Raw genomic sequence first — 12,199 nt, forward strand, 5'->3', positions numbered from 1 at the left:
CAGAGGACGGCCCGGGACCAGGGTTCGATTCCCGGCGCGGCAGGTTTCTGGACCAGGGTCAGCGGACTCGATAATTCTCTCGCCTCGGTGCCCACTCTGATCAGCGATCACACTTGGCAACTCTGGGCATTAGCTTGCCTCATCTTCACTAACGGCCCCACCAGACCGCCGGGGATGCCTGGTCTCACCCTGGAGATACCCATTAAGGGACCATCTCTCAGGGATGCCAGGAAGGGTTTCGCAGCGGTCGAAGCGCCTTGGGACCCTACGGGTAAGTAGTGCGCTATATAAATGCCTATACATACAGGTAACACGAGTACTCCGGTGCTCCTGTGGATATTGACTCTCCAAGTGTCCTAGTCTAAAAGGGTTCTATCGCAGTTCACCTCCTTGTACCCTTTTTCTTTAAAATTGTAACTTGTTCGTTCCCCATAGAAAGTCAATGGTAACCCGCGGCTGTGTTTAGACACTGCACGCGTCTCCCGTGGGCCTCCTACTTCCTAACCTTTGGTTGTCCTGAGTAGCCCCAGCGATTTCACAGGCCTGCTTTCTATTCCTCACGTGGTTCTTATACCACTATTTTAGTATATGGTTTGTGAGGCCCCTAGGGCAAAACATATACTGTGCAACTTATTGTATGCTAATTAAGTTCCTTGTATGGTACTTTTACCTCTGACCTCATAAAGAGTCCAGAGGGGTTGTGTTTAGAATAAATACATGTTCGAGGCATGTGGGCTGCTGAATTCATATCTGTGCATAGATCGCCGCCTAGTGTTGGGTCCGGATGATTGCACATTGTTGTCCTGGAAGAGTCTTCGAAGTATCACGAGATAGGTGGCTCCTCCCCTGGACTACAGTGCGCATGGGCCTCCTCTCCATCCCCAGATTGTTTTTTTCCGCCATTGGGTTCGGATGTACTTTCTCGACTCCAGTTCGGAAACTTTGTTATAACTCTTTACTAAGGCTTTCGGGGCGTCGGTATTGTCTCTTTCGGTGCCTGTTTTTCTCCAGTTCTTCGAACCGGACGTCGAAGGCAGCTTTTGACTTTCGACACCAGAGGCCCAAACTACGACGACGATGGAACGTATAAAGTATAAAGCTGCGTTTGCCTTGCCAAAGAGGAGTCTTGTCTTCTTTATTTAAGTTTCCCTGCAACATTTGGTGGGCCAGCATAGGAGTCCCTTTTGCCCTCAACCGATTATTGCCACTAGAATACCGCTCTACCCTCGCTGCATATATCATTGCACATTTTTTATGAGAAAAGCAGACACTGTGTTCTGTAAAGCTCTGTCTATCCACGAGGTAGGCTAGGACCTGGATATTGCTGTCTTTAAGGTGAGGACAATGCAGACGTCATTCCAGGTTTTATGTATATTATGCAGCTTGTCTCTCTGGCAGTGGTAAACTCAGATGTAATGTAAGTATAAGGATGTAAGGTTATCGTATGCAAGATTATGTACATGTGTTGCACAATATTAAATTAAGGCGCTGCTTAGTCGGTAGAGTGTTTTTCCCAATATAAATTTGTAAGTGGTTAATGTGGGTGATTCGAAATTGGGTTTCCCTCATTCTTTCCAATATTTTACATAGAGGGAGTGCTGAATGACTGATGTCGCTAAACTTTACCTTCCAAATATTATCAGAACACTTGAGCTACCGTCTGGACCTATTGTCCAGAAGTCATTCCATGGTCCATGAGCCTCCTAGTTTGAGGGTTATCCTCTCTTGAGCGCGGAAGGATGTGGCCAGTTGCTACAGACTGCATTTATCGTTTAGAGTCAAAACAATGTAGAATTAGTTGAAGTGTTCATATTTTAACTGTTGATAGTAATTGTGTGTGTATGAATGTAAGTAGAAATGTGGCCACAAAGTGATGCTTTTTAATGTTGCATAATGTTATTGTAATGTATAATGTTTAGTATATGACTGAAGAGACAAACTGACAGATTTTTGTTTGAGGACTAGTGTAAATAAAAATATTGAGTAGATAAGTTAAATTGCAAAAAGTTGTTAGAAATACTGAGGGATTATGGAGACTCCCTTAGAGCACATGCAAAAGACCTTTCCATATGACCAAAAGAGGTTGTATAAGCATTGTAGAGAGTGATTAAAGGCTACTCAGAAGCACACATGTCCCTGCCTAAAGGAAGGCGCATTTGATAACCACATATTACAGCACATTGTTACACACCTTAAGCGTAAATATGCAGAAGGTAAACTGCAGAAGCGAGAAACCACTTCAGCTTTATGGCAAGTCTTCTGTAAGAAGTCTAAAGACCTCTCAAATGTTGATACCCTTGTTACCCTGTCCGCTCCCCCACCTACATATGACTTGAGTACTCCTCTAAAGTACCAGATATATATTCATTGACACAGCTACAGGAAGCCCCAGTGGGATTTGAGAATCCCACTGCGTCCCCTTCACAATCTCCAAAAGGATCCCCTAATATTGACCTGCATATGTTAAAGCCAAGACATACGAGTACTCCCAGACAGCAACTATCGAAGGGCTACTCTGTTTTCAGGACAATTAGTTTAAACTGAATTTAGATCCAGCTTCTCCACAGGAGAGTAAAGATGAACAGCAGGGTCCAAGAGACAGTGACGATTAGTCACATGTTTTATCAGCCACATCTCACTTATTACAGAAAAGAGACACAACAGGAAGGATAGTTAATGAGCGGATGTCTGCTCCACAGCGAAGAGATGCAGGTGATGCTAGATGGAATGATTATGTAGATGCTATTAGTATGGCGCAAGGGTCATTATCTCAAGGAAGAGCTGATGATTTTAGAAGCAATAAAGGTAATTTACCACATTAGCAGAAGAATGCAATAGTTTCACCAGAAAGTATTCAGGAATGGTTATCACAAAGTGAGGATAGAAGGTACGCAAGAGAAGCAAGGAGAGAAGAATATTTTGCTGATCTTTCAGGACGGATCCAGAAAAATTTTGGAGAATGGCAAATAGAGTAGAAACTTTTCTAGCATATGCAACAAACTTTTTAGGTTCTATTAAGGACACGGCGGCATGGATTATGCTTTCTCTATATTTGCTACTCCAAAACAGCAGCCAATTGAAAAACAGTAAAACTTAAATACACGTCTCATTTGAACCACGCCTCCTCAGCAGCCCACCAATAGAGTACAGGCAGAACCTACAAAATACTGAGGCACCTTCTTGACTGCCTCTTTCTTTGCTTATAAGTGACACAAAAGTCCATAACAGGAACGAACCACAGGACCAAGAAACGATTCAACGTAGAGTCACCTAAGTCCAGAGAAGCACTGATATCCAGAAGGATCAGTAGCTCCACAGCTCTTTAGCCTTGTTTGAGATTGGATCTCAAAAAGAACTGCAGCTCAAGGACGCTTTAGAACGGTTTCTGATCTGAACCAGAAAGAGAGAATGACTCCAGATCTACAAGCCTGAAATGATCACGAGGGTGGCCGTGATAAGGAAAGTAACAATCTTTATATATAATATGGATGTTAAATCTGTGACATAACACCGCTTACCTGTAATCCTCGCCTTTGTGTTCTTAATAGAATCTAAAATCCTTGTTGCGTATGCTAGACATTTTTCTATTCTATGGCAGGACCATAGGCTCCGATTGTGCTGGTTCAAAGCTGACAAACCACAAACAGAAGAAGCATGCACAAGAGGCTTGTAATAAAAGACCTTAAAAACAGTCAGATGACCAATCAGCAGCACGTAAAATATCTTCCAACCTGGAACCCAATACAAACAACTTAGAGGCCATAGCCCCCCCCCTTGCAGAATGAGTCCATAAGTAGACATGTTGATGCCAGCTTTCGCCAAATGGGCCAAAGTTACAGCAGTAACCAGTCTAAAGGTTTTTTTAATTGCCAGGACCAAGGGGGTCAGCTCTGTGTGTCAAAGTGCGTTCTTCATAAACTTTCATACATCTTACTACACATAGTTTTGCATTGTGAAGAAAAAACCGGAAGCAAAGACCCTGGACAAGGTCTTCGTCTTTTTAGAAATGAGAAAAGAAACCCCATCAGGAGACAATAACCTACCTGCTAAGTCAAGGGCTTTGACATCTTACACCCTTTGACATGAGACCAAACATAAAAGCATTGTTAACTGTACTGAATTCTGCTTCAAGGACTAATCAGAATTATCTGGCCAGGAATCAAGCAGAGACAGAACACTACTCACAACCCACAATTGCGAGTATCGAGGTTTTGGAGAGTGCACCACCCTGATACCTTTCAACAACGTACACACCAGAGGATGCATACCTACCGGTTTGCCATGAATGAGATCTTGTCCAGCAGATTAAGCTGACCTGCAATTATATATCAACCCGTGACACAATCTAGACTCGGCACACTCAGGAAGAAAATTGAGATAATCTTTTAGCTCAGATCCCACGGGATCCACCTCCTGTTGAAGGCATCAGCCCACCCATCTCTTCCATGCAGAAGAATATAGTTTGTGTGTGGAAGGAGCCCAAGCCTGTTGTGAGAAAGTGGCTCTATATATACTGGACCAGAGTAAGGTACAGTGTGTATAGAGTCCACAAACCCCAGAGGTATAACAGATGTTAAAGCCAGGTGTGACCTTACGCTCTAAAGTGGTAGATTGGTCGAGCAGTAAAGCAGTACCAGAGGACAGTGTAAAGCATTTGTTGTACACACTCAGTCAGCACACTCACTCAAAGACTGAACTCCAGGCCAATTGTTTTTATATCAATTGTTTTTATATCAAAAGATATAGTTGTTTTATTTCTAGAACCTACAGGCATCAAAAATATACTGCTCTCAATATGAGAGGTCTCAGATGAGTACTTTGCAGAAAGGCAATAAACTTTGTAAAGACAATAGGTACAGGGGTTGCAGTAGGCAACACAATTCTACACACAATGTAGCATTGAGCTCAATGGATTCCCTTATATAAACACAGGTGATTACTTTGTAGATTACTTTGGTAATTCCAGGACTGGCTCCTAGGTTCAGTCCTGGGGTCTAAGCTTGAAAAAGTTTAGCAAAAACGTTTTAGGTATTGTGGTGATGTTCCAGGAATAAAAAGCTATTTTCAAAGTTCACACTTGGAAACTTTTCAACAGAAATCTGGCAATGTTATCCAATGAGAGAAAATTCAGGTTGCAGGTAAAGTACAATCTTGTTACTTTTGTAATCCAGTACTGGTCTCCTGGGGCCAGCTCTGGGGTCTCAACTCAAAACAGGTAAGTAATTACGTTTCAGTATTTCGTATGATTTTTAAAGAATATTTCTAGTTTTCAAAAGTAGACACTTAGAAGAAATTTCATAGAAAAGCAGACTATGGAGAAAATACAAGGTTCGAGGCATGTGGGCTGCTGAATTCATATCTGTGCATAGATCGCCGCCTAGTGTTGGGTCCGGATGATTGCACATTGTTGTCCTGGAAGAGTCTTCGAAGTATCACGAGATAGGTGGCTCCTCCCCTGGACTACAGTGCTCATGGGCAGCGACTCCATCCCCAGATTGTTTTTTTCCGCCATTGGCTTCGGATGCATATTGGTTCACTCAAGTTCGAAATCAATATAAAACTTTCTTTTGGCCAAAAGACCTTTAGTTTACCGTCGGTATTGTCTTGCGATCGGTGCCCAGTTCTGTTCCAGCTCAGTTCCCGAGCCGGACATCCAGGAGAGCCGCGTGGCTTTTCGGCACTGAAGGCCCGGTCGACGCCAGAGGCCTTATCGACGGACCATCATGGAACGGAGCCCGTTCAAGAGATGTCCCGTGTGCAACTCGAAATATCCTCACATCGATGTCCACCCGGTGTGCAACAAGTGCCCGTCGCCGGATCACGATGAAGCCAGCTGTATGGCTTGTTCCCGTTTCCGATCCAAGAAGACGATTCGAGTTCAGCGCGCTGCGCGCAAGGAAGCCCAGCAGACGGCACCTGACCCGGTGAACATCTTTGATGCCGGGGATGATGAAGAAGCAGAGCGGGAGGTTCGAGAGAACCTGTCAGATCCCGCATCGGAGATCGACTCCAGCTACGACGCTGATATTGAGATGCAGGAGACGTCGTCGACGAGGTAGGAGACGAGGTAGGAGACGACGATGGGCCCTTTGGGGCCATGGAAGACAGCTCAAGCGAGGAGCCAGGCCCACAAACTGATACTGGGGCCAAGACACTTCATAAGGCTCAGGTCAAGGGATCGCCACATGGCTTTACCCAAGATCTTCCACTGGGTTCTACAGCCCTGCCTTCAGGCCCGGCTTCGGACATTTCTAAAGAGCCACAAGTTGCGAAACCGAAAGAGAAAGCTTCGGTGTCTAAGCAACCCAAAGCACTGGAGGCGAAATCGAAACCGAAAGTGCGTATTGCTTTGGTCGGCTCGAAGTCCTTGGAACTATCGGCACCGACGAAGCATGAAGGTGTTATCGACCCAAAGAGGCCGCTAAAGGGCGTCGAGCCAAAGACTGGCACGCCGAAAGCACCGGTCCAGGACGTCGAACCGAAAAAATCGTCGGCGAAGACCGTCGACACCGACAATGGACTCTGTGCTCAGAAGGTTCCCGAGCCTGCGCGTCGACCGGACAAGGCTAAAAGTGGTACAACCCTCGAGTCCACGCCTGGCGGTGCCTCGAAGGATTTCGTCGAGTCGACGCAACCGTCCGCCTCCTTCTCGAAGCAGGTGGCGGACTCACTGAAGCGCATTAAGGACAAGGCTTCGGCTGTCGGACCAAAGGATACTCCACCTCCAAAGCCTGCCGATAAACCTCAAAAGACGTCGGCGCCCATCCACTTCACGCTGCCGCCGAAAGTGGTACCAAAGGCCTTCGTCCCTAAGATGGCCGTCGAAACGCCCAAGAAGGTGTCCACGGGGCCGAAGCCCACAACTGTGGTACTGGCCGCAAAGCATCGACAACCCTCGCTTGAAGAGCAGCAGGAACAGTTCATCGATGCCGATACAGGCAGACTTTCTATTTATAAACGAAAGATCGCCCCAGAACAGCCTATGGAGTCGTACAGAATCCCATTGAAAAAGGATTCTTCTGCAGCACCTGTTCTTGTGGAACCGATATCCCCACGTGGCCAACATGTCTCGCCCACTTATTCAGATGTGGAAACGGGGGAAGGTTACAATGAGGAGTACAACTATCCTGTGGACACTGATCCAGAAGATAATAATGAACTCTGGGCAGATGCTGCTGACCCAGGGGATCCACACACTCACTGCCCCAGACACTCATGTGTATACTGTGAAAACTTCGCCTACTGAGGATTCAGCGGCGTTTAATGGACTTATTGAAAGGGCAGCCAAGAATCATGATGTCCAGCTCCATGCGGACCCTATTGAAGTTGATTTTCTATTCAACACCTTTTCCACCTCAGAGAGGACTGTCAAGACTCTGCCAATGCTGAAGGGTGTCTTGAAACATGCTGGGGAGATATTTAAGGAGCCTACAAGGGCCAGGGTGATAAACCCCAGGATTGAAAAAAAGTGCAAACCTGCGCCTGGGGACCCTACCTACATTAAGGGACAGTTGCCGTTGGACTCTCTGGTTGTTTCTAATGCATGGATTAGGGCTAACTCTCAAACAACGGGTGATGCTCCTCCCCCTGATAAAGAATCTAAGGTGCTGGAGGCATCGGGGAAAAGGGTGGCCGCTCAAGCGGCCAATATCTAGCGCATTTCAAACACTCAGGCACTCTTAGAGAGGTATGACAGGGCCCACTGCGACACACTGGACACCCTGTTACAGCACCTGCCAGATGAATATAAAGAGGCGGCTGAGATGCCCATACAGGAAGGGAAGCTCATCTCAAATGCTTCTATCAAATGTGCACTGGACGCAGCAGACACCGCGGCCAGAGCCGTTAACACTAGTGTCATGTTGAGGCGACATGCCTGGCTCAGGATCTCCAGGTTCAAGCCAGAGATACAGACCACCATTCTAAATCAGCCAGTAAACCCTGATCATTTATTTGGCCCAGAGGTGGATACCACCATGGATAAAATCAAGAAGGACACTGAGACTGCAAAGTCTATGGGGACTCTCCAGTCGCAGCAGTTCAGGGGTGGTTCTTTTCGTCACTCAGGCAATAGAGGTGTTTCCAGAGGGCCGCTGTCCCAGCAAACACAGTACAATAAAGGTGGCGCGCAAACCACATACACCAAACAAAGTAGAGGTGGCTATCGTGGAAACAGCGCCAAGGGCAGAGGTCGTGGAAACAACAGCTCCAGATCCTCCACCACTAACAAACAGTGACGACTTGTCACTGCCCCCCCGACCATACAACACCGGTCGGGGGGAGACTCCAACAGTTCCTGCCAGTCTGGAAGTCCATCACCACAGACAGGTGGGTCACAAAGCTTATCCAGTATGGTTATTGTCTGGAGTTAACATCCACTCCACCCAACATTCCCCCAAGTCACCGTCCTATGTCCACAGAGCATTTGCACTTATTGCAGCAGGAGGTACTCGTCATGCTGCAAAAAGGAGCAATCGAGCTTGTGCGTGTGGAAGAAAGAGGCACAGGAGTTTACTCACTGTACTTCTTGATCCCAAAAAAGGACGGGTCCCTCAGACCCATACTGGACCTCAGACCCCTCAATCAGTACATTCTGTCGGAACACTTTCACATGCTAACACTGCAGCAGGTTCTGCCGTTGCTCAGTCAGGGCGATTTCCTCGCAACATTAGATCTGAAGGATGCATACTTTCATATTCCGCTACACCCGTCACACAGAAAATACCTCAGATTCACCATTCAAAATCAGCATTACCAATTCAAGATACTCCCTTTTTGGAGTAACAACGGCACCCAGGGTGTTTACAAAGTGCCTGGCGACAGTGGCGGCACACCTACGGAGACAAAACTTTCACGTCTACCCTTATCTAGACGACTGGCTTATCCAGCCAAAGTCGTCCCAGCAGTGTGCCTCCCACATGTCCCACACCATTCACCTTCTTCACGATCTGGGATTCTCACTGAATTACCCGAAGTCTCACCTTCAACCCGCCCACATACGGCAGTATCTGGGCGCAACAATAGACACTCTGGCAGCCAAAGCACAGCCAAATTCAGTGAGGATCAGCTGCATTCAATCGCTGATGCAGAAATTCAGACCTCAACACTCGCTTCAGGCACGAGTGTTCATGCAGTTGATAGGCATGATGGCCTCCTGCATCTTTATAGTCCCGCACGCGAGACTACATATGCGTCCGCTTCAGAAGTGCTTAGCACGTCAGTGGAATCAGGCTCACGGACAGTTGAAAGACCTAGTGTTAATAACCGGTCGTGCATACAACTCTCTGCATTGGTGGAATCCACAAAACCTTTGCAAGGGACGACCGTTCCAGGAGCCTGTGCCACAGATTATACTGACGACAGACGCATCTCTCCAGGGTTGGGGAGCTCATGTACTCCACTACACAGTGCAGGGACTATGGACAACGCAGCAAAAGAAGATGCACATCAACCTTCTAGAGCTGATGGCTATCTTCATGGCTATGAAGGCATTCAAAGTACATCTGTGCAACAAGGTCGTGTTGATCCGGACGGACAACATGACAGCCATGTACTACATTCATAAACAGGGAGGAACACACTCTCCACAGTTGTCTCATCTGGCTCAGAGCATGTGGAAGTGGGCTATTCAGAGGAACATCTTCCTCATGGCGGAACGCCTCCCAGGCAAGGACAATCAGATGGCGGACCTGCTCAGCAGGGACAGCCACCAAATGCACGAGTGGAAGATACATCCATCAGTACTCCAACCGTACTTCCAGCAGTGGGGTCATCCAGAGATAGACCTGTTCGCCACAAGGGAAAACGCAAAATGCCAAAGCTTCGCCGCCAGGTTCCCACATCCGCAGTCCCAGGGCAATGCGATATGGATGAACTGGTTAGGCAGGTTTGCGTACGCTTTTCCCCCAGCGCCTCTAATACCGCTGGTGGCACGCAAGCTGAAGCAACACTCGATGACGCTCATCCTGGTTGCTCCAACGTGGGCACGCCAACCGTGGTACACCACGTTTCTAGAACTATCCGTGGTACCGCATCAAAGGCTGCACCTCACACCCAGGCTTTTGACGCAGAGCCATGGCGACATTCAGCACCCAGATCCGCAACAGCTCAACCTGGCGATCTGGCTCCTGAGATCTTAGAATTTGGCTACCTCAATTTGCCTCCAGACTGTATGGATATCATAGGGGAGGCAAGAAAGCCCACCACCAGAGCATGCTATGCGGCGAAATGGAAGCGGTTTGTCATTTTATTGTGCGGACCACAACATCGACCCGCTAGACGCGTCTACTCACATCATTTGTTATCTGTTACATCTATACAAATGCAGTCTGGCCTATGCTTCCATTCGTGTACATTTGTCCGCAATGGCAGCTTATCTACAAAACAGGCAGCACCTCTCACTTTTCAGAGTGCCTGCCATTAAAGCCTTTCTGGAAGGACTCAAACGAGTCATTCCTCCCCGGACCCCGCCGGCTCCTGAATGGAACCTGAATGTGATCCTCACCAGACTGATGGATCCACCTTTGGAGCCTCTACATTCCTGCGAGATTCAGTTCTTGACGTGGAAAGTGGCTTTCCTGATAGCGATTACATCACTGCAACGCGTTTGTGAACTCCAGGCACTAACTATCCAAGAGCCATTCATACAAATTCACTCCAATAGGGTGGTGCTTCGCACTAACCCTAAATTTCTTCCTAAGGTAGTTTCACAGTTCCATATCAATCAAACTATTGAACTGCCTGTGTTCTTCCAAAATCCTGAGTCAGTGGCGGAGAGGATGCTCCACACACTAGACGTCAAGAGAGCTTTGATGTACTACATTGATAGGACCAAAGATTTTAGGAAAACGAAACAACTGTTTGTTGCCTTTTCGCCGCAACACAAAGGCAACCCCATTTCCAAAGCAGGTATAGCCAGGTGGATCGTTAAGTGCATTCAAATCTGCTATGCAAAAGCCAAGCGCACTTTTAACGGTCCCCCCACGGGCCCACTCCACCGGAAAGTTGGGGGCCTCCATGGCTTTCCTTGGAAATATTCCTTTAGAGGACATATGTAGAGCAGCCACATGGTCTACCACACACACATTTACTAAACACTACTGTGTAGATGTGCACTCCAAACAGCAGGCAGCTGTAGGGCAGACTGTTCTAAAAACACTTTTTCAAACTGCTGCAGCTGGCACAGGCGGCCGCCGCTAATGGAGGGACTGCTATGTATTCTATGCACAGATATGAATTCAGCAGCCCACATGCCTCGAACCGAATATGCTACTTACCAGTATGCATCTGTTCTTGGCATGTAGGGCTGCTGACATTCATATCGCACGCCCTCCTCCCCGGCGCCTGTAGCGGCTGCAGCACTCAAAATTACTCTTAGCATGGTCATCACTCACTTTGTTACACTCCATCTTTGCCGCAATGGCTAAAAACAATCTGGGGATGGAGTCGATGCCCATGCGCACTGTAGTCCAGGGGAGGAGCCACATATCTCGTGATACTTCGAAGACTCTTCCAGGACAACAATGTGCGATCATCCGGACCCAACACTAGGCGGCGATCTATGCACAGATATGAATGTCAGCAGCCCGACATGCCAAGAACAGATGCATACTGGTAAGTAGCATATTCGTTACTAGCAAACCCGCTAGGGATTACTTTTGCGTTTCAGCACTGGGCTACAAGGTACAGTACTGGCTCCTCTCCTGATCACAGGTTAGTATTTCGGAATTCGAATGATTTTATATGAATATTTCAAGTTTTCAAAAGTAGACACTTAAAAGATTTTTCAAGTCAAACCAGTCAGTGTTATTTAATGGCAGGTAAGTGAGTTACCGGTTTCCTGGTGAGTACTCGACTGGTGAAGTTGTGGTTCTATGCATAGACTCAGGGGTCGCCCAGGGTCAGGTAGGTCCAGTTGTTTCACCCTCAGCGCCGCAGGGGCGGCCGGGTGCAGAGGTAGTTAGGCCCAATGTTATCCAATGGTGAACGGGGGGGGCTCTGGTTGGTGGCTTCTGTCTAGCAGGCAATGAGGCTGTGGGAGCAGGGCTCCTGGTCACTTGCTCAGGGCAAAGGGGGAAGCAGGATAGGACAAAGGTGGCACGGCCAGCGATACTCGGGCGGCTGGGTGCAGGGTGCTTTTTGAGCCGTCGGGCGCTCAATGTTATCCAATGGAAAAGCTCAAAAGGGAACCAAGGCTGCA

The 12,199-nt window shown here is 47.5% G+C and overlaps 1 protein-coding gene across 3 annotated transcripts in view; it reads left to right on the forward strand.

Annotated features, from left to right (window-relative positions):
• The window catches only part of SYMPK (symplekin scaffold protein), a 1,074,905-nt gene that overhangs the window by 70,127 nt on the left and 992,579 nt on the right, over nt 1–12,199 (forward strand). The gene's annotated exons all lie outside the window — the stretch shown is intronic.

Source organism: Lissotriton vulgaris, chromosome 9, assembly GCF_964263255.1.
Source record: "Lissotriton vulgaris chromosome 9, aLisVul1.2, whole genome shotgun sequence".
Classification (NCBI taxonomy): Eukaryota; Metazoa; Chordata; class Amphibia; order Caudata; family Salamandridae; genus Lissotriton; species Lissotriton vulgaris.